The sequence below is a fragment of the Phalacrocorax carbo genome, chromosome 5 (genome assembly GCF_963921805.1).
Source record: "Phalacrocorax carbo chromosome 5, bPhaCar2.1, whole genome shotgun sequence".
NCBI classification, from domain to species: Eukaryota; Metazoa; Chordata; class Aves; order Suliformes; family Phalacrocoracidae; genus Phalacrocorax; species Phalacrocorax carbo.
The window spans coordinates 51,784,074-51,805,249 of NC_087517.1; the positions used below are offsets into that span (position 1 = coordinate 51,784,074).

The 21,176-nt window shown below is 42.2% G+C and overlaps 1 protein-coding gene across 11 annotated transcripts in view; it reads left to right on the top strand.

Moving 5' to 3' along the window:
• The window catches only part of TSPAN4 (tetraspanin 4), a 462,762-nt gene that overhangs the window by 70,513 nt on the left and 371,073 nt on the right, over positions 1 to 21,176 (top strand). For 9 of the 11 annotated variants that reach the window (XM_064452454.1, XM_064452457.1, XM_064452456.1 and 6 more), the window contains exon 2: positions 4,463 to 4,556. The exons of 1 other annotated variant lie outside the window; for it this stretch is intronic. The gene's annotated coding sequence lies outside the window, so the exon portion shown is untranslated. Of the gene's footprint in view, positions 1 to 2,780; positions 2,848 to 4,462; positions 4,557 to 21,176 lie in introns of those variants that run through there. One more of the 11 variants, XM_064452453.1, reaches the window with a different exon arrangement.

Below are 21,176 nucleotides of genomic sequence, written 5' to 3' on the forward strand. Positions count from 1 at the left end.
CGGAAGTTATTGTGCTTGTCATTTTAAGAGCTAATATGCGAGTGTGCCATACTGTAAAGAATAACTCTGAACAGTAAAATCAATCCAGTGGTTTTCGGAGATGAGTAAAGCAAGTATTGCAGGAATATGGTTGTCAGGGTTAATGCTGATGTAAAAAGGATAAGAATAGAGTAGAATTCAGGAAATCCTAAAACAGGAGTGGGAAGGGAGTATCTATTTATATATTCTATTATATATAAAACATAGGGGAATCCAAGAAGGTAATTCAAGTATTGAAGCTTGCACAGATATCAGCTGGAGATAGTTTATCTGGCAGATTTGCTGGGTTTTGGTTTCAGACTGATGGGTATGGGCACAGCAGGAGAGTTGTAGCCTTTTCTGAGGGTGAGGATACATCTTGCATCAAGCAATAGGAATTGAAAGAAGAGATTTCAAATAAAGAGTGATTCCAAGTTATCAAGTGGAGTTTTGTTTGAGGGGAGAGCATGTGGGCAAAAATAAAATGCTGCCTTAATTTAAAGAACATAAAATAAAAAAGCAGCTGTGGGTGGGAGAGGTAGGGAGGTGGTGCAGGGATGAAACTTGCTGACATTTTCTTGGTGGTTTTCTCTTATGAACACTGCTTGCTCTTGTTTTTATCTGCTTTAACATATAGTTTACACAGCCTCTTGTGTTTAATAGGACTTCACAGAACAGTGCTTTTTTGGTTTTTTTTGGGTGGTGGTGGTTTTTTGTGGGTGTTCCCCCCCTCCTGGTTGTGTGGTTTGGTTGTTGTTTTTTTTTGTTTTGTTACAGGCACTATCTGCTAATGCAAGGGTACAGGTAGTCACTGAAATCAGGGCAATTCCCTGCTGCCTGCTGGCCCTGGTAATGTCTAGCCCTGGTTATCTGCATGAGCACTGGCAAAAAGAGATCACTTTGTAATGCCTTATGGGAACACCCATGCAGCAAAGCCTTTTCTCCTTTTTAGGGTCACCATTAAATGCCATTGATGATGTCTCTGTTGACAATGGTTCTGTTTCTTGGGATTGCTGCCCAAATGGATACAGCTAGGTGTTTATCATATTATGGGTCTTGCCTCAAAATGGAGAGGGTGAAGCTATTTTCTGGTTTAAGGGGACAGGAAAAAAAATGTTTGTTGACTGGGCTCAGAAGAATGAAAACTCGGGCAATATTAGCACATCATGGTCTAAGTGTCTCCTAACTGCCAAGTTCACTCTTTGCCTTTAAGCAGTCCAATAAGTCTCACCTCTGTGCCTGGCAAGATCATGGAGGTCATCCTGGAAACTACTCTAAGGCACATCGAAGACAGAGGTGATTGGTGACAGCCAACATGGCTTCACTAAGGGCAAATTGTGTCTGACAAATCTGGTGGCCTTTTATGACAGGTTTACAGCATTGGTGGGTAAGGGAAGAGCAACTGATGACATCTACCAGGACTTGTGCAAAGCGTTTGATACTGTCCTGCACAACATCCTTGTCTTGAAAATCAGAGAGCAGGACTTTTGTCTAGCTCAGGGTGTCCAAGTTCCTGGAAAGCTGAGCTGTCTGTGGCAGGTCTTTAATCAGACAGTTTGAATTTAGGCTTTAGGACTCAATTCACCCTGTCTTGCTAAGCTGTAGTTTCTCCCCTTAAGAACCTGAGAAGTTAGCCTGAAAAAAAAATCTGTTGAACAGTTGGGAGTTGTCAGAGACTTCTCTTTAGATGGACTTCAGGTTTTGTGGTGCATGCCATAGAGGCAGGAAGTGTTTGACACAAGCCGGGACAGAAAGATTAAACACAAGTCTCTGGACCAGGATGTCTGGTGTAGCTGGATTTGAGGGGAGCCTGTTAGCACTAATTGGAGTTTCACTGCAGCTGACATTCCTGTTATTAAAATGAATGCTTAGAGGCTCTGTTGTGCTTAGCAACATGTGATAAATAAACATAAACATCCTGTAAAAGGTGGTCCGTGGTCAAGAGAGGAGACAAAAAAGAATTCAATCTAAGAATGAAAGTGGGACACAAGCAAACAAAATCTTTTGCTAGGGGTTATACAGCAGGTCATTTGTTTTTCTGCTGGTGGTGCCAGCACCTTTGCTGAAACTGTAGTTGCCTGGGCTCACGAGCTGGACAGGTCAGGGGAAATCTGTGCAATGACTATGATAGAGGAGGATTTTGGTTGTCTTCTAGTCTTGAAGAGTAGATTTAGATGCAGCCTACTGAGATCACATCCTCTCATTAGTGTAATGCTGGCACTTCTGATGGCAGCGACAACCTCTGTTTCAGGAGGCAGGATTGCAGCCTGAATAGCTGTACGTGACCTAGCTTTCTTAACAGGAGTGATGAAGATATGGCAGTACTGGGTTATACGTGACTATGATCCAGGCTCACTGGAGGCAGTGTTGTGTGCATGCTTCTGCATCTCTCAGCCTTCTCTCTTGAGCTGGTGGTTGTCTGTGTTCAAAGCATGTGTGACTGCAGTGTAGATACAGCTTCAGATACGTACTTTCTCCTACATTCCTATAGAAAAGATAAGGCATGAAATGTGTTCCTGTGCATCTATGCTTGTGTTTATTGCACTGTACTCTCTAGGGATGCAAATTGAATGGTAAGACTGGGTCAAGCCAGTAGTCGTCTAGCTTGTTGTTTTTTTTCACAGTAGCCAAGAGCACCTGCAGAATCAGCCAACACCAGCCCGCAAAAGTAATAGGGAAAGGAGGATTCGTTTGCATTGTTATTACTAAGGCTTCTAGCTTGTTCTTGCTTCATGATTGAATTTGTTTTTCTAGGAAGAATCTTTGCTGTTATGAGTCACCCTGGCTTAAAAGGAGGATTTTGCTTTCAGCTGCCTTTTGCCTTAAAAGGTGATGTTTCTTCTGGTATTTGTCAAGTTTAGAAAAAACCCCAAACCAACAGCCAACCTAAAAATCATCAGGCAGCTCTCTCTTCTCAAGAAACACTTGATATCTACTTCCTTATTTATTGTAGAGGGGGAAAAAAAAAACAACAAACAACAAAAAACCTGAAATAAAATAAAGCAGTGTTTGGGGAATGCATTGCTGATTCTCCTTTGGGGCCTGCTTGGTTTATGTGGCAGTGAAATGTCAGGCAGCAACACTCCTGCACGTAACAGGGAGGTAGCCTGCTTTCTGTTGCGCTGGATTTCTGGACAATCTGGAAATTAGTGGCATTAAGCACCTGAAAAAACAAGATTTAAAAACAAAACAAAAACCAACCAAACAAAAACCAACCATGATGACAAAAAACCCAAAAAAACCCCCAAAACAACCCAAACAGCAACAAACCCCCCAAACACCAAAAAACCAAACCAAAAAACCAACCAAGCCAACAAAAACTAAGAGTTACACTATGGCAAAACAGGCACAGTTGATCTAAAGGCCAAATGTCTTTCAAGTGGGTAGATGAACTGTGGTCTTGGCTGTCTGTGGTCAGTAAGGATGCTGTATTTCTTTTGAAGCGGTTGGCTTTTTAACCCTAAGTAATTTACAGTGGAGCTAATTGCATTGTGCTTAACATCTATCTGCAGTTCCAAACTTAATGCCAAGGAGGTGTATACACTAGCAAAAATCTTGTGGCACAAAACAATGGTGTAATTCATTATCCACTGTAATGATAAAGCTGCAATGGAAAAGGAAAATATTGTGTGTGTGGTTGGTTTTTGTTGTTTTTTAAAATGTTTGTTTACAGTACAGACCTTACTGCTGCTTCTGTAGGTAGAACTAAACTGTTGGTTGATGATGCATTTGAATGTTGCTACATGTTTTAGGATAGCTACAACCTTATTTTTCTCTGTACAGCATCACTCTGCAATTTTACCACTCTCAGCATAAGGTGCTTTTCATTTGTGGGTATTTGTTGCATAAACTGCTTCCACCAGCTGAGCTTGGTTTGGCATTTGTCTCAGGAGCTTGAATGATTAGAAATATTTATCAATTTTACTCTCCTTTGCCATGACCTCTGCGCGTAGGAAACATAAGCTGGTGCTCTCTTTTGAATGTTTTCTGTGCATTGTTCCATGGGAGCAACAAAGGTGGTTTCTTGGGATGTTGGTGAACCATAAATTCCAGGGTGCTGTTCTGCAGGCACTCTGCGTGGACTTTCCTCTGCATGCCCATCATGCCTTATATCTCTTGCCATTGCATGTTCACTCTTACTTTATTAGTTTGTGTGTGGATTTGAGAAAAAGTCACTTCTTCTAAATGTTTTTGAATTCTGTATTGGAAATGTGCAAGAGGGGATCTTCTCCAGTAAGTCAATCTTTATTTGGTGACCTGAGTTTTATTTTGGAAACAAACTTCACTGAAGTTGAAGAGTGTGTGTGGGAAGTACAGAAGGGAGGGGCAGGGGACTGTGAAGCAGGGAGCTGTAATCGTGGATTGAAAAGGCTGTTCCTGAAGCGACTTCTGATCATCACTTGCCTGTGTTTTACCCTTGATTCTGTTGGTTTGTGTCTTGCAGTGGCATCCTTGAAGGGCCAGCTGCTATTGCTGTGGGAGATCAAAAGCTACTTCTAGCTGCATCTTGTGTGTCATCTGCAAAACGACCAGTCACAGTGAGTTTCTCTTATGCACACTCTGTTTTCCGCAGTGACAATTTGTTAGCTGTAATCTGTGATAATCATCTCTTTGTCTAGACTTTGTCAGTTCTCTTACTACTGCAGAAAGATTTGGTTTGTCAATCCCAAGCCAAATGGATACATACCTTCCCCCCTTGCCCCCAGAAGCTCATACTGGAAGCTCAGCATTGCAAATTCTTCTTTTTCTGGCCGCCTGCATGCCTTGTGGTGGGGAATGATTGAAGACTATGCGCTTTGAGTGTACATTCTGGTTATTCGTCCAATGGCCAAGATGAGAATTGGACAAAATATTTTGTTCCTGAGAACAGCTTCAGAAAGAAACTTTATTTAAATAAATAGAGGAGAGAAAATTAAATTTCCCTACTCATTCAGAGTGCCAGAAGCAAACACATCATATGTATGTGGCATCTCATCATAGGCAGTGGCAGGTGAAAGAAGAAAGTGTCTCAGTGCTGGAATGTTCCTGAGTCTGTTCCTAGGTAAAGTCTTAAGGTGAGAGGTTGGAATCTTCCCAGCATTGTAAGGGAGCTAGCTAATTCAGTGCTATTTGGATACCAAATGAAAACTCTTGAAAATCCTCATTTCATCAAACTCTTAATTTTGATCTGAAAGAAATACAGTGAAAAAAATGCTTCCCTACTCCTACCAGCTGTTAATGTCCATGCAACTTGCCTGTGATTCTTTTGTCAATAATTCTCTTTTGCCAATAACTCAGTAAAGTGCACTCAGGTGATTTTCATATCTTGCACCCTTTAAAATGATGGCATAACAATTGCTTGCAAAGCCATCTCCGCTTTTCAGACAATTATTTACCTGTCTTGTGCTTGTTGGGAGAGCTGAATATGTCAGTCATGTCTCCTGTGAGGAGTCTGTCTGCAGAACTAGAAAGGCAGGAGCAAATCTATGCATGTGCAAGTGTTTGCTTTGAGGAAGACTCGAGGGCTCAATGAACAAAAAAAATAGTAAGCACTTAAGGGAGTGCAGGACACTTGTACAATTAAATGGGACTGAATGTTGATGTGGTGCAGATTTTGGGTTATGGGGTTGGGTATGAGGGAAGTGATTGTGCTGAGGTAACTGATTCCCATAAGAACTAATAGCAAGAGCAGGAGGAAGCAATACTTTAAAAGAAAAGGGCCCCAAAATCTCTGTTACGAGGTTACAGGGAAGAGAACTGGACACAATGTGTATTTCTAGCCTTTGTCAATATCATGGACGCATAAATTATATATGACCTGTAGAGTAAGAAAGGTTGCTTCTAGTAAGAATCATGTTTTGCCTGGAAGGCTGGAGTCAGCTTGCAGTATATGTAGAGAGTAAGACCTGTCAGAAATTGAATATTGAGTGAAATTAATAATTTTAATCAAAAGTAGTTAAAAGTGAGGCCAAGTTGTAGAAGGAAAAACAAAACCAAAAACAAAACAACAAAAAAACCCCAACTACTCAGCTGGAAGACTGCTTCCAGTGCTGCAGACATGCCCTGAGATGCATATTTTATGTATTAGGAAAATTGATCAAAGCCATGGTTGTACCTTGCATTACCACTGTTCTTCCTGATCATTATGATCAAGATTTAAGTCCTCTGAATTTCACTCCTTTCTCTGTGACCAAGTACAAAGGAGTTGGTGCTGGTGTGATGGGGAGCTCAGCATTCTATGAGGTGGTTATCTTGGCCCTTCTTTCCTTCTGACTTAGTATTGTGCAGAAGTGACTGTTTTAATCACAAAAAAGCTAAAGAGCCATGAGGAGCTTGGTCTCTGTATTCTCCTTTAGAGGTCCTCTAGTAAACCTACAAGTGAGCTTTGCCTCTGCTGGAGGTACCATGATCTTGTCAGAGAGGTTGCCTGTGATTTCTCCCCACACTCCATCTTCCTCTGTTAATCATGTAGATCCTTGATCCTGTCTGCAGGCATTTTCCCTGTTTGACGGATCTTACTGTGGACAATGAATTTTGGCTGGGTAAAATGCAGGAAGGAGAAGGGGCTTAAGTGAGATGTGTCCTGTGTCGGCTGACAGAGAACACCATTCAAAGCAGAAGCTTCTTGGTGCATGGACAGGTATTTGGCTGAATCTCCTGGCTGTGGCAAAGATAAACCAGTTTGTATCAATTAGCAATCCTGACGAATCATCTGAAATGATTGTGGGTGTTTTCTTAAGAGAGTCATTGTAAAGGAGTGTCACTGGGAACAGTGACTGTATGCGTCATCTGAGATACACTGAGCTGAGTACTGTAAAGGAGCCCTAGACTTTTTGTTTCTGCAAAGAAACAGCCTAGGCTGCTTTTTGAAGTTTTTGCCTTTCAGATCAAAAGCAGGATTGCTTCTACACACTTAAGTCTGCTTTCTATTTCCCTTTGGATTCTTTCTAGTGCCCTGAGAAAGCTGAATCCTCGCTGAACCCACAGAAGCCACCTCTACTTGCAACTGTTAAAACTAGCTGGCAGCAAAGGATGAGGTTGCAGATGAGTGATGTGAAAGGTCTTTTCTCTGCTATAACATCTGGCTACTGCACCCATGAGAAAGCACAAGTACCATGTTACTTGCTTGCTCAAGGCTCCCTGGGGAGCAGGTCAGCCCTGGTGTAACGCTGGATGCATACTAGGTGCTGCACTGGCAGCCCTGCTGATGCAGTTGCTTCTAATCTTGTCCCGTACCACCCTTGACTTTCTGTTCTGACTTGCTTGTTCTTTTGTTTAGCTACCAGACGTTCTGAGTAAGCTGCACAAGTGCATACTGGCTGGTACGCCTGTTGAAAAGAGAATGATCTGGTAGCTAATGTGGAGCTCTGCAAGCCCAGTCTCAGCTCCCTGGTCTGTTTGCAGATTCGCTCTGAGAATTCAGTAGCATGACTTGTCTCCATGCTAGTTTCCTTTCTGTTAAAGGACACTTTCCACCTTGGATGGGATCTGAGGATAAACATAGAGCCAGTGAATGCTCCTGTATAGTGGTTGAAGAAGTAACAAGTATTAACTAGGATGTCTCTCTAATACTTCTGCACAGCCCAAATAGTATCCCTGAAGTTTTTTTAGTAGTCAAAATGAGATGACGAGGACTTTGTATGCATGGGAAATGGAGGGGGAAGGTTGTGTACCATGCCAGTGATACTGAGGTGTGAGCATGAGAACCCAGCATCTGCTGTCCCACTGTGGTCACTGAGTGTGTCTCACCTCTCTGAGTGAAAGTGCTTGCTTGGAGCTGGGACACCAGAGTTTGCCAACAGCTTGTGTTCATGTTCCTCGCCTGGGGTTCCAGTAGCAGGTGCTGTTTTTTTCCTCATGTGGCTTTGCCTTATGTAGTCACATCTGCTTAACTCAGCTGTCCTGCCTGTTGTGTGTTGGCTTTCAGCGTTTACCTTAGGGTTGCAGGAAAGCCTTTTACTTTGCTTTCCAAATGTCACTGGGTGAAGTTCTTTTCAGAGCCTGGCTACTTCATGGCTGTACAGCCTACCTCAGAATAGTTGCTGTCCCCAGTGTGTCAATGAATAGGATCTTGGCAGGATTGACAGCTATAAAACATTCCCTCTGAACTCTGAGATGAAAGGGAGGCATTTCCTTTCTCCTTCCAGAGGGTTTATCTGCTGTAAGAAGAGGGAGGTGGTTTTCTCTTTTAAAATGTAACTCGTAATGCGTATCTGGTATCATAGTAGTGTCTACAGCGCTCCACAGCAGCATGCTGTAATGTCTTATGCTATGGGAAACTGGGAATATGGGAATGAAAGGCAACTCTGCCAAGAGGCTTCTGCCTGCATGGATAGGATAGTACCCGTGACTCTTATGGCATTACCTGAATCTCACTGGTGATACAGTGGAAAAGGAATAGGGTAAAATCAAGTTAGGGTTAAAATATTCAGATTGCAAGGATACTCCCTGGGGTGTGATCTGCTTGCTTGGTAATGGTGTAGATAGGGAGCAGAATAGATTAAAGAAGTTTGTTTGGCTCTGCACTGCAAATATATAAGCCAACCTTCCTCTGGCTCCCAGCCCAGGGTGCAAAGGATGGCTCATCACCCTGCTCTTCCAGTGTTGACAGCTATTGCTGTCAGGGACAGATGTGACTTGGGTCTAAAATAGGGATAACAGTGCGAGTGCTTTTTAGTGGGAAGGTAGATTTTAGGAGAAAATGAAATTTGTCTGTTCCACGGTAAAGGGAAAGAAGAAATGTTTTTGTTTGGTGCATTTTTCTTTTTTTCGTATTGGTTCCTAGGATGCAAGGATACTGCTCAAATAGTCTAGTATTTAACAATCTTGGATTATATCTTTGGTTCATCCAGTCTTATAACCTGTTTCTCCTCATGCCAAAGCCTTAATGCAAGGAAGCAGGCAGTTCTGGGATACCACTGGCTCTGCAGAAATAAGTCTGTGTATTTGATCCTTATGAAAATGTTTTGGAGAACTGAACAAGAAAGCAGTGCAGGAATTTGTGGGCAGATTAATTGCATTCTTGTTTCAGACTGTTTATTCAAAACTTCCTTTTTGCCTTAAAAAAGTTAAAGCTATTTTTAGCTTGCTTTTTTTCCCCTTCTCTATTAACCCAAACAAATTTCCCTCTTGGAGGAGAGGGTGGAGTTGGGAGGAAGGAAGGGTGGAATTGAAACTGCTTCATTAAATCAATTTCAAGACCATCAACACACAGTTTTGTTTTCACATTACAGTTCTGAGCACACAAGAATCTCCTTACATTCTCCAAAGAGGGCAAGCTTTGTGTGCAGTGGGGGAAAGTGAGAGCCTCTGAGACAATGAAGTAGTTATAGAAAGCTTATAACTTTTGCTTCCTGAATATTTTTTTGTGGTTAGTTCTGTTAGGCTTAGTCTGTTACTTCCAAGGGATTGTGCATCTTGGAGACGGTTTCTTCTACAAGCAAATGTCTCATATTACAAGATGAAGGGAAGGATTCTGATATAAACAGGAAGGTCATTTAGATGTTAAGTAGTAATGGTAGTTGTTCTCTCTGAGACCCCCTGTGTATATCTAGTAAGAGGTGTAACCTGACCTAAAGAGATGTGACTGAAGGTAGGAGGTGAACAGTCAGAAGGATAACTAAGTTCTCCTGAGTCCTAGTATATGTGTCTTGGTGGTTTTATGTAAGCTGCTTCTGAAGTGGAGACAGCCAGAGCAGAGCAACTCCAACAGCTTCCTTACTAGGTTAATGTGACTTTGGATTTAACTTTTATGATTATTGACTTTGGTGTGCTGTGGAAAGGGTTGCTGAATCCAGGGTCTGTGGATCTAGTCTGTAGCAAAAAGGATACATACTTTTGAGATATTAATTGACAACCCAGCAGCCAGTGCTTTCTGGCCACTGCAGAGCACTGCTGCTTTTTTTTTTTGTTGCTCTGAATCTCTTGAGCTTTAATATTGCTTCTTCAGTACCTGTTAGTTTCCCTTCACTCTGATAAGAGGTGAAGGATCTTTACAATAGAACATGTGTGAAGTCAACATCTGGTGGTAGAGCAGTGGAGAGCTGCTCATGCTGTATGTCTGACTGCACAGGCTACTCAAGGTTGGGCCCTAAATTCTCTTCTAGCCATGTGTTGCTCCTGGCATGTGTTCTTCTGACCTGTTGGAGAACTGATGAAAAGCAGAGGTTATGTTTGTGTCTAAAGAAAAAAAAACTTTTCTGTTTTAGAAATAAACAGCAAAAAACCCCCAAGTAAATACAACTTTTCCAGTAATAACTGGTTAGCAAGTTCCTGAACTCTGTGTATGAGCTCAGAACTGAAAAGGACAACCTGACTTCCCAAGTCTCAGTCCCAGGGAAGGCTCGTGCTGCTGAGGGATCAAACTGGGGTAGGAGCCCTTTCTGTGGACTCTCAGGTTCTCTCTTTATCTGCTTTCTTCTCCTCTTCTGCTTCTCCCACTGGGAGGCTGCTCCAGATCACAACTGCTCCATACTCAGATTTTTCTGACCTCGAGCCTAGAAGTGTTCATGGTTGGTTTATCTCATTTCTGCACCAAGATAAACATACGGTTTAAATGTCTCTTCTCATTTATTGCTGCTCCGCTCCTCAAGTGTGTTTACAGGCAGTGATCCTGTCCCTTACCAGGCTGTGTTTTGCCAGCTTAAACAAGCCAAACTTTCCTGAGATAGGCCTCTTATTCTTACCAGCACTTCTGTGCACCTATTCTCGATTCAGTTAATCATCTTTGAATTTTGGTGTGACCAGAACTGCTCACACTAAGAGTGTCTGGGAAAGGGCTGCTTTCATTAACACTAATTTTGGCATCTAACCGTTTACTGTGGCTTAAGCTAAATCATATATTTAAGAAGGATCCTCTGGTCTTACTTTGAAGACATCAAGAAATGGTGACTCTTTCTGCTCTAGGGGAGTTCTGTCAGTGGTTGGTTACTTTGCTGTTTAAATAGGTACCTTAATTTCAATAGGCTACCTTTAGCTGCTGCATCTTAATGCCTTTCTTTGTTAGTTTACAGAGGCTTTTATTATCAGAAATCTGATTTTTCTTGGATGAGCTCTTATACTTTTAGACTATGTAAAGCAATTAGTAAATTACAAGAGTTTGAATTTCAGAAACTGAGCACTCTCTCTTTGAAGAAAAGGTCCCTTTTAAGGTATCCTAGAGTATAAAAAATGGCTCACTGTCAGCTTCCATCTCCAGATGACACTGGGCACTGCACAAGCAAGAGTATATGTACAGGGTGAAAATACAGTCCATTATTTATGACCCTCTCTCTGAGCTTCCCTGGCTTGTGTGAGGAAAGTGGAACTACTTGGAAATACCTTGCCTCCCCCTGGATTTCTGGCTTCTTTGAAGGTTGTCTTGATCTTTGAATAAACTGTGGCTTATACGTTTGATATCATGCCAGCAAATGAAATCTTTCTATAACGCACATTCCTTCAGGCTTTGTGAATCATGAAGATCCCACTGTTTGGTGTAGGGCTGTTTTCCTTCTTCTGGCACTGAAGAATAGTGGGGTGTGGTGGTGAGCAAGGCACAGCCTGCCGTGCACAAAGTCAGGCTTTGTTACCTGGCTGTGCTGCAGGAGCTCTGCCTGTCCGTGAGTGAACAGCACAATTGCTCCCTCTATCTGCCTTTAAACTGGGGGTCAATGACACTTTGCCTTGGCCAGCTGAGCTCTTGTGCTTTCCTAAACCCTTCTGATGACGCACTCTGACTGCTTAGCTGTTGGGCTTACAGTGATGGTAGCACAGGGCTGCTAGTGTGAAGATCAGCTTGTGGTCTCCAAAACCCACTTGAAACAATGATCTGTCTGAGCTTAACACTCTTACTGATGGGAATGCTCAGGTTAGGATGCTGGTGAGGCTGGCTGCAGGTTTTTTTTTGTTTTGTTCCCTGTGCTCTCATAGTCTCTGGTTTTTGTTCTACACTGTCTCTTGTAATATACTCTAATTCAGTGGCTTCTAACCTTTCTGGAACAATGGACTGTTGCCAAACACAAAGTTTCTGGCAGACTGTGCTCCTCGTTTATCATACATCACTATTCTCACATTCAGAATGCACTTAATTTTGGGTATTGGAGAGGCTACAAATGTTTGTTGCAGCCCTGTGAGCTGCTGCTGGGGAACCATTGTGTTCCTCTTAGCATAGACTTTTTCTTCTGCTTCACAGTGCCTACGCTGAAGTCTTCATTAAAGGTGTAGTGATACAAATACATTTGGACTAAAATTGATTAAGTGCTCCGTACCTCTTTAAAAAAAACCCCAAATACCAATGGATATAAGCTGCCTTCTGGATTTTAACTGAAACCCTTCCATGAGAAAATTAATTGCTCTTTCCTTCCTCTTCTCTTGGAGTTTTAGCCCAGAGCTAAATGATTTTGGCAAAATATTTTCAGGCATTTAACTTCTTATTTATAATAATAAATAAATCTTTTCACAGTGACAAGTTTTTGCCTTTAGAAAATGCCTGTGAGTCCCTCCTGCTAGATTGCACTGCCAGTATACAGATATAATTTATCATATATATATGCTAAGAAAGTACATAGCTTTTAGTGCATTCATCTTCTCTAAGATGGCAGCCATCTTTGTGCTCTGGGCATCCTTTACATTACTTAAAGTATATAATAAACTCAGCAATTAAAGTAACTTGCCATACACCAGCTTGTCCTTGGAATAAATCTTCATGAGTGCAATTATAGCACCTTCTACCTTCACTTTCCAAGTTCCTGGGGGGAGAAAGTGCTCTTCTGCTTTTATAAGTATTTTTTCCTGCTCTGCCACATGTAGTGTTAGCTCATTGTGCAGTTCTCTTCTAGTCACTTGCTATAGTCTTTTAAAAGTGCAATTATATAATTTATATAAACTTCGAAAGGGAAAGATGAAGATCTCTGTAACAATCTTTTTTTATCCTCAGTGGAAGCTTGGAAAAATTCAGGTGAGTATTCTGGAAACTAATTAGCATTTGAAATGGAGGTTAAGATCGGACAGCTTCTCATGTATGCTGTGGGAGATGTTTCTGGAGTCCCCTTGCCTTTCATTGGTAGGAGTAATATCTCCGTTTTAATAGATGACTACTTCTTAGTCCTGAAGCAGCTTCCCTGTAGCTCTTTGTCCTTGCCAAAGGAGAAGGTCAATGCCTGGTTGCTTTGAATTGAGAGGTTAGCCCAATATTCTGTATTTAATCTTGAAGGTGGTCAAGCAAACAGCCTGTGCTTTCGAAGTTGGTCTGAGTAAGGCTGATTTTATTTGTTTGTACCACAGCAGTGCTCATGGGCCCCAACTGGCAACTTATGCTATGTAAGAACTGTGCAGCTGCAGGACACGAAGATGGTCCCTAATCAGAGAGGTTTCAGCCCATACGGAATAAATGACCACTGCATTATTAAATGCTTCTGCCTGAATAGAGGCTTTGTCCTAGCTGTGCCCAACCCTTCCAGATGGAGGGAACATGCAGTTTATACTACAGGCTAGTGAGGGCTGTACTTCTTGCATACCCAGTACAGTTGGTCTGTCTACAGTAGTTGTCTAATGTTTCCCAGATGTGAATATGCACAGAGGATGCTTCTCTTCCTGAGTAGCACATGGAGAAAGACAGTGACCAGCAGTGAGCTGTTGGCAGCCTGGTGAAGGTGACCCAGTCCTGCCTGTGCTTTTCCCAGAGAACCCCTTGCAAATAAAAGGGAGATGAGCTGTGGGCTGTGTGGATTGTTCTTGCAACCTGCTCCCAGCCACCTGTTATGGGACAAAACAACACCTGACAGGAGAGGGGTAAGCAAACAGCTTAAGGTTCCCCTTTAGTCAGGGGCTGGTCAGTTAGGGCTATGTGAGCTGTTCTGCCAGGACATGGGTTTGGATGCTTGTGGTCTGCGTTATTAAGTTCTATTTTAGGACTCACTTGCCTTGTTCACCAATAAAAGTGTTGTTTTGATGGAAATCTGGGGCTTATCTTCTTCAACCTCTGCTCCTGGAAGCTGCATTTAAACCCAGGATTAGGAGCTGAGGGACGGCTCTGTTGACATGAATCTAAGGGAGAATTATTTTGTAAAAGCAAAACCGTCAGTCTTGTGAATTTTCCTCTGATGGCTCTTTTCATGCTGTTGAGCATCACTGAAGTCCTGTTTGTATCAATCTGCAGGCTCAGAAATACAGCATTGCTCCCACTTGCATTTGAAAGACCATATCAGTAACTACAAGGGTTGCATCTTGATTCATTTTAATTGGTAACATAGTTTGTACAGAACCCTGGGAGTTGTGTTTGCATTCTCTAGAGTAAGATTTTCAGTTGTCATAGTGAGAAGAAAGTAGATTTACTTTTGCAAACCCTGTGTCTGTACTTGAGTCTCAAGTGAAGTGCTGCAATCATTTTGAAGCTTGGTGAAATGAGTCCACTGTTAGCTTCAGATGCCTACAAACTCGCTGTCTCCAACTGGCTGAGTTATATGGACTCTTCTTTCAGTCAGTAAAAGGGAAATAGGTGTTTTAGGATACAGTTAATCTGACCCTGTTTTAGATAACTGCTTTAGAAACAGATTAATCCTGCCCTGTAGGTGCCTGTTTTTCTCCATCAACTGTAGCAGCAGTCTGTTGATGTCAACATTTGTTCAAATGAATCCCGTATGAAATATTTCCAGTTGTAAATTTAACTGATTAGGCATTTTCAGTAAAGTATAGTCCCCAAGCAGCAAACACATCCTGGTACCCAGGGAGCGGGTTGTGTGCTACAACTTTTTCTACTATTTCTATTTTCCAGCTCTTTATCTAGAGAATGAAAATTATTCCACCATGACAGGAACACTGGCCTTCAGAAAGCTCCTTTTATCTACACAAATACTTTCTGTGGTATTTTTCCACTAGCATTGGCCTTTTGGTTATCCATCTTAGAGCTGGATTAACTTCAGAAAGGCAGAAGTGCCTTGTATGGAACTCTGAGGCATGTTTATTTCTTTGACCAGTAAATCAGTATTATGGTTTCCTGGGGACTGGAAAAAGAGGGTATTATTATGGAGTTATACTTTTAAGTCCACTTTCCTGAATACTGAGTTTCCAAGGGAAAGATATAAATCTTGTTTGTGAAGGAGAAACAGCTATATGAAACAGACTTCAGGGGCCTTATTCTCTTTGTGTTTATGCTTGCTTGCCTCTCTTTTCTACCTTCCTCCCTTTCCTCAGGTGCTATGGTATATTACTTAATCTTCTTTGGGGTAAGTATTAGCTTCTTTGTCACTGTATGGAACACATTGGTATTCAGAAGAGCTTTTTTCCTGTGCCAGAGACAATATTTTGTTTCTTTGTAACACTAACCTTGGAACTCTCTGGCTAATATTTTTCTTTTCTTCTGTCTTTTATTGACTGTGGTACGTTGAGTATTGCTTCCCTCCCTGGTAATTTTTTGGGTTTTATTCATGGCTAACACATCCATTTTATGAAGCAATGAAACCTATATACAAAGGAAAGCAAAGCTTGTTGCAGGGGCTTGACAGAAGTGACAATAGGAAGCACATGCTCTTGAGTCATGTTTGTTTTATAGATGAGGTCTAGCATGTAGCAGAGGGGCACAAATCCTGTGGCTCTCCAGGATCCTTCTGGCAGTGTTCATATGTTCTCTTCTACAGCCTGTCTGGGAAGGGTTGTGCTGAGGCTAGCTGTCAAGGGTTTAGTTGAACAGAGAGGGTATTGAACTGTGGTCCTGTTCTCCCCCCTGGTGCAAGAGGTGTGAAAATCCCAGCTACTTTACCTCTGTTTATCCTTTTTCCCCCCACCATTTGTCTGCTTGCAGTCATTGCAAACTATTTCAAGCGCAAACTATTCTTGCAACGCCAGTATAAAAGATAGCGCATGGAGATTTGCATCTCAATTCCCACCCCCCCTTCTTTTTTTCTTCTCTCTGTGTTCTACTTTCATTTTAGGAGACAATGTTGGAGTTCCAGTAACTGAATCTAGTTCTCATGTTACTTTCCCCCCCTTCCCTCCACTCATCACCTTAGTCATACAGTCTTGACACAATCTTATCATATGCATGTTTTAGAAGGCTAGGAATTCATGTGGCATGCAAGGGAGGAAGGATGACTTACCTGTATTGCAAGTATTTATCAGCATGTTCAAATGTGGAAGCTCTTGTTTCATTTCTGCCAGGATCATCTTATCCACAGCAGAGTTTTGGACCACAGAACTGACATCTGTGGGGTGTAGCAGGCTGTTCAGGAGCACCTGGGTGGTTTGCTGGGGTGGAGAGGGGTTCTTAACCTGCCACTTTGGTTCTGGTCTGCACCCCCTGAAGTTCTAGGGAGATAACATGCTGAGTTGCCTAGGTATTATGGTAGTGAGTGATTAAGAAAAGTGGACAGCTGATTGTGGCTGTCAGAGGAAATGTTTGGTTTTGTTTATCTACGAATATTATTTCAAAGTCCCCTGGCTTTTGTCACAGATTAAATGTGGTTGTAGTGTCTGTGTTTTGTCTCATGTGCACAGGGCCTGAATGAAATGTTGACCTGTGATTCAGGGTTGAGGTCCAGTGTTGTGTCTCTTCTGACATCTCATTAGCAGAGTTACCTTGTTCACAGCTGGTCCCTCAAAGGATACAGCTAACTTGTCACATCCAGGCCACTGAATCCTGGTTTAAGAGCTTTGCTCGGTCACGTTAGTTGCAGTGAAGTACAAAACACACCTTCAGATAACATTTATATTTTGGCAATCGACACTTTGGTGACTGTCAGCCTTCTCCTTAATCTGTAGATAATCTAGTTTCAGTTTTGCACTTCCCTGTTGGTGTGCTCCCAGCTGTCCCACCAAAACTGGAAATGACCACTCGTGATATCCAGTGAGCTGTTCAGGAAGTTTTGATTCTCTGCTTTGAAAGTGCTGGAAATCTAGTACATAGATGGTATATCTGGCCACCTAAACAAACAAATAAAAATGCTCAACACACCAGAATTTTTCAAGATGAATTAAAGCTCTGACAGGAAGAGAGCAGTAGGAAAGAGTTGGTGGTAGGGAAATCTGACAAGTTAGTTTGTTTTTGATATTTTAATTGGATAGGTTGGGAGACAGGGAAAGAAAAGATGGTGCTGGAGACAAAAGTCATGGTGTCCTGGGAAAGGGGGAGGGAAAGTAATTGTAAACATGACTAGCAAAATAATCTACTTCATGTGCAAAGTCCATTTAAATGTAAATTACCCAAAGTAATTTTTTAAGCGGAATTTTTAGCAGCATGGTGTAGAAAGACAGAAGTGTGTTTCCTCTTGTTTAAATATGTGATGCAGACAGCTGTAGAGAGCTATAAACATCCCCCATCTCTACCTCCTCACACCTACTCCTTTCCTTTAGGCTCCTTGGAGCTGTTCCCTGCAGCAATGCTCCCAGGTAGTGACAGTTAGGATGTACACTTCAGTCACCAGAACCCTGTCAGTCAGGGCCAATTAGCATCCTAATGACTGGCATGTACCATCTTGATAACATTCAGTCTGTGCTTTGTACCAGGGGACCTAGCCTCTTAAGAACCCATCTTGTCTCATCTGGCCCATACCAGTTGTATAAACCTGGTTTTTAAAAAACAAAAAAAAAGGAAGAAAAAGAAAGAAAATTTCCATTTCATCTTGTCTTCTGAGTCCCAGGGGCTTCAGCACAGAACAAATATACTGTCCTTCCCTTTAGCTGGAAATGATGAATCTTGCTTGGGAGAGGGGACTTAAATCAAACCACTGCCCTTATAGCTACTGAGGACTTTCGGGCAAAGCTTCAACTGAGGTTAAGCAACACAGTACTTGTTCTTCAGAGCTGTGTTGAATAAGAACAAGCAAAGATCCAGCCACATAGTCTTTAAATATTCAGTACCTGGCCAGCATGAGGCCTAGAGTGGTACTTTTATGAAATTACTACTACCTGTTGCTGTTTGGCTGTCTGCTGCAAAATCCACTTCATAATAGACTAGCATCTATTGTCAAAAATGCTTTTGTAGTTCAGTCAAACCAGGGCTGAATGCTGTGCAGAGACCATTTCTGTAGCGCAGAGCAGGACATGCAGGTGAGGAGATTTAGGGGAGGGTTCACAGCTGTTTGGCAAGGTTGGAGTGTAGTTGAGTGTCCAGGGTATAAACCTGCCACTTGGGCACATGTTATCAGTGCGGAGAGTCTCAAGACTTTGTACTGTGCTGTGCCAGGCTGCAGGGGGAGCGGACCCTCTGGGAGTGGCAGAGTTAAATGCTGCAGTATGAAATCACCCCATTTCTGTGCCATGTCTTATTGTTTAGTGACAACATACTTTCCAGATACTCATGCATCTATCCTGATTTCTAGTCCTAAAAGTCAGCATTCCTTCTTGTTAATGTGGCTCTACTGTCTAATCTTGCTATGTCCTAGGTCGTGTATGGCTTTAATGAAGTGCTGTGATGCCAAGGCCAGCTGGTTGGCATGTTGAGTTACAGCTAGCACAGCCACACTGGGTCTGAAGTTTAATGGGTCAACAGTTTAATGGTCCTTAGGAGGAGCCAAATCACCTGCAATTCTAAATCAGGCCAAAGAGTGGCTGAAGGGCAGTGTATTATGGTGGTTGGACTGAAGGTACAGTAGGGAGGATTTCCATGTACAGGGCTGTGAAGGTGGCACCATTCAGTGGTAGCGTAACAACCTTAACATTGTATTATTTGAAATGGCGTTGATAAGATTCTGAGGACAGAAAAAGTTTTCTTCCCTGTTAGAGACAGCAAATTCAAAGTGTGAACTTTGGAGAGTCAGTGAACAAGAATTATTATTTTTAAGGTCATAACTATTCTTGAAACACAAAAAATACCCCTGCCATCCCCCAGCCCAGCCTGTGGAGGCTGAAAGACAGCACATTAACATATCCACACAGTGCGTGCGTTATTTTTAACATTGCTGTGAGAAGCCTGTCTTTTCCTGATTTTTTAAAAATGGTGTTTGTATTTGCTGTCATGACTATTTAAATTCTAATCTTAATGTTTTGATGTTATCTTCTGCAATGTCACAAGAACTTGATGGCTAAGAAAGCTGCAGGTATGCAGACAGAAGCACTGACATTTGTCCAAGTATTTGGATGTACCTCTTGTCTTTTCTAGACATGTCACTAGAATACTTAAGCTTGTGTCCTGGAGCCCCTTTTGGAAGTGCCACTTTGAATGTCATGGTATCTGTTACAATCTGGTTTGTACGCACTGAGCCTGCTCTCATTGTGCATGATGTGTAGTAAACCAGGAAGGCTGACTTAGTGTATGCACACAGTGCTCAGGACTACAAGCCCTCCAAAGATGGCTCAGTGATTTGAATTCTGCCTCTTGTGTTCTTATGTGTATGGCTTTGTTTGTAGATACTTCTGAGGCTGAAGCCCTCTGTCCCACTCTTTTGGTCCCTGAGCATCCCCATATCTGATGTTATAGGCAGCACAAGATCACAATATGCTGCTTTCTCCAGGTCTTCATGTGTTAAAACATACTCAAGGTCACACTTAGTTTTTCTTCACAAACATAAAAGCCAAAAACTTAGTCTAAAACATAACCTCCAATAAAAGAGTGATTATTGTATAATGATCTCCTTTGAAGAGCTTAGGTGCTTACTCAGGTGTCAAGTATAGATAAAATGGGGAGAGTTGGCACAGCTATTCTAACAGGTGGAAGACAACAGGACAGTTTTTCCCCACATTAGTCTGCCTATATGCTTAATTCTGACCCAGAACTATTCTACCTCCCCTTTCAGAGTAAGGAAGGTAGCTGGGTTTCCGTGGCCTGTTTAACAAGTGGATAGTGCTCAGCAGCTTTCCAAAATGTGTATGAGAAAAGAGCATGAAAGCTCCCAGGTGAGGGTCCAGGGGTTCTGATACAGATTTTGGCAACTATGCACATCTATGGTCTGAAAGCCAGGGATTGGTTGGTTGTCCATGCTACAGAGAGGGGCAGAGCCATAGCATGAGCCTGTCCTTCTGTACTGGTGGAGCTTCCCAGCCTTCAGAGCCATCTGGTTTCTTAAGACTGAAGCCAGAGGGATTCACGTCTGAGACTCAAGGGTGATCCCAACTGCTCAGGAAAGCATAATCTTGGTGTGACTGTGGACTTATCTATTGTGGCCAGATCCGCAAAAATAATTTAGACCTGTAACTCCCACTGATCTCAAGAGGATTAGGTGTCTGCATGGTTTTGTATATCAAAACACTACCTGCTTCAGTTCTCATTTTGCAAAATCAATAAAATATTACCTTTCTTTTCACCTTTCAGCCTGGCTGTGTAAAGATACCAGGGATTCATCCTGAGGATTTGTTTTTAAAACAGTGGAGACATGCTCTCAGTTGGGGTTCTCATCCCAGGGTAATTATTGCCTTACATCAGAATACAGAGGTGTCACTCAAAGCACATAGTCAAAAGTCAGAATCTGCAACTCAGTGCGTGGTCAGATCAGTAACCTGAATGCTCTGGTTTCCTGAGGTGTAGGACAATTCCCAGAGATTAATGTAAATGCAAAAACCTTTCTAGTGGAAGCAAACCACAGGACTGCTTGATTGCATTAGGCATTGTAAATGGCTGTGTAAAGACTTGCAACTACATATTTTTGAAACATATTCATTCTTGGTGCAGCTCAGATCCTAGCTCAGTGATGAATTACTTTAAACTTGAAAATGAACTCCTTGTCCTGGTATCAGGATGGATGATAATCTTAAAGGTGACTTGTAAGAGAATACAAATATTCGGCTTGTGACTTTTTTTTCATCCTATAATGGGTAAAGAGAGCAGTGGTTTTGCATGAAGTATGAGGTACGGAGTAAGCAACAAGTTCCAGTGGGTAGAATGGCTTTTTATTAAAAAATATTCATGCTCTGTTTTGAGTATTTTCAGTTGGCTGCAGATTTGTTGTGAAACAGTATGCTGTACTTGTGGCCAGCAAGGGCTTGGTATTTGGATCAGTGTATAAGCTGGAGGTCTTTGTGCCAGGGTTCTGGAATAGGGTTGGTAGCAGGACTGCCATGCAATCTGGGGTCTGCTAATCTCTGGCAGCCAAGATATGGTAGTCATTTTGCTAATGAACAGTAGGAAAGACTGTACTACTTTTTTTTCTGCTGTTCTTATGCTTCTTGAGCTGTGTCTCATCCTGACCAAGGACTCTTCAGTTTAGAGTCAGGTGGACTAGTTCCTAAGCCTCACTCTGTGCAGCCCTAGGTGGCTTGGGAAACGAATGGGGAGC